Source organism: Canis lupus, chromosome 1 (assembly GCF_003254725.2).
Source record: "Canis lupus dingo isolate Sandy chromosome 1, ASM325472v2, whole genome shotgun sequence".
In the NCBI taxonomy this organism is placed as follows: Eukaryota; Metazoa; Chordata; class Mammalia; order Carnivora; family Canidae; genus Canis; species Canis lupus.
In genome coordinates this window covers 99,790,214-99,791,210 of record NC_064243.1, presented here as the reverse complement: position 1 = coordinate 99,791,210, position 997 = coordinate 99,790,214, and positions in this window count along the sequence as shown.

Here is a 997-nt window from a genome sequence, read left to right as displayed (position 1 = left end):
TGTGATCGAATCCCACGTCGGGCTCCCGGTGCATGGAGCCTGCTTCTCCCTCTGCCTGTGTCTCTGCCTCTCTGTCTCTCTCTGTGTGACTATCATGAATAAATAAATAAAATCTTTAAAAAAATAATAATAATAATAATAATTCAGGGGAGAACTGGGACTGTGCCCCTTAAGGCTAATGAGACTGAAGCTAGCAGAAAGTTTAAAACTTGTTTTTCAGAGAACTGTTTCCTGGAATCAACTATTGTGTCTTTTCAGATCCCACTGACAAATCCAATAGCTATCTCTGTAGAAGCCTGGACTCAAGGTCACATGACTGTTCCCAGTGCACGAACAAACAAGGCCCTGCATTCTTTACTAGAGACAAAAAGCCTACAACCTCATTCAGGTTATACCAGCTCTTAGAGCATACCTATGACCCACTTCTCTTTGTCCTAAGATAACCCCCTGACATCAGGGATTGAATTTTGCCTTGTTCTGATACTAAGTCTCCACCTCAAAGTAAACATAAGAATATATTGTTTTTGCACAAGATTCACAACAGCCGTGTAACTTTATTATTATTATAGAATGCATTTTGGCTCATTCATCCAGTGTTCTCTGACCCCCCATAACCCTGCTTTGTCCAGTGGACCACAGAGTGTTTGGGGATTAGCCTCAACTTAGTCATTCTCAATCCCTGAAAGATCTGGATTCCCCACCCCCATCCCCTGTGGAAATGGCAGCAGGCCCTCTGAGGAATATCTACTGTCTATTCTTGTGGCAGATCTGATCCTTTCTTAAGAGGGACTAATCTACCTTCAATCCAGGGGCATTACATCTGGCAACAACCTAGGTCTGGAAACTCAGTGATACTGTGAGTCTTTACTGTGACATCTCAGAGTCAGGCTTCTGAACACCAGATTGAGAGTATTTCCTGTCACATTGGTCAAATGGCTTTTTAGCACGTTGCCCACCTGAGGTAGTTTCCTTGCAAGGAGGTCTCCATTCTCTCCAA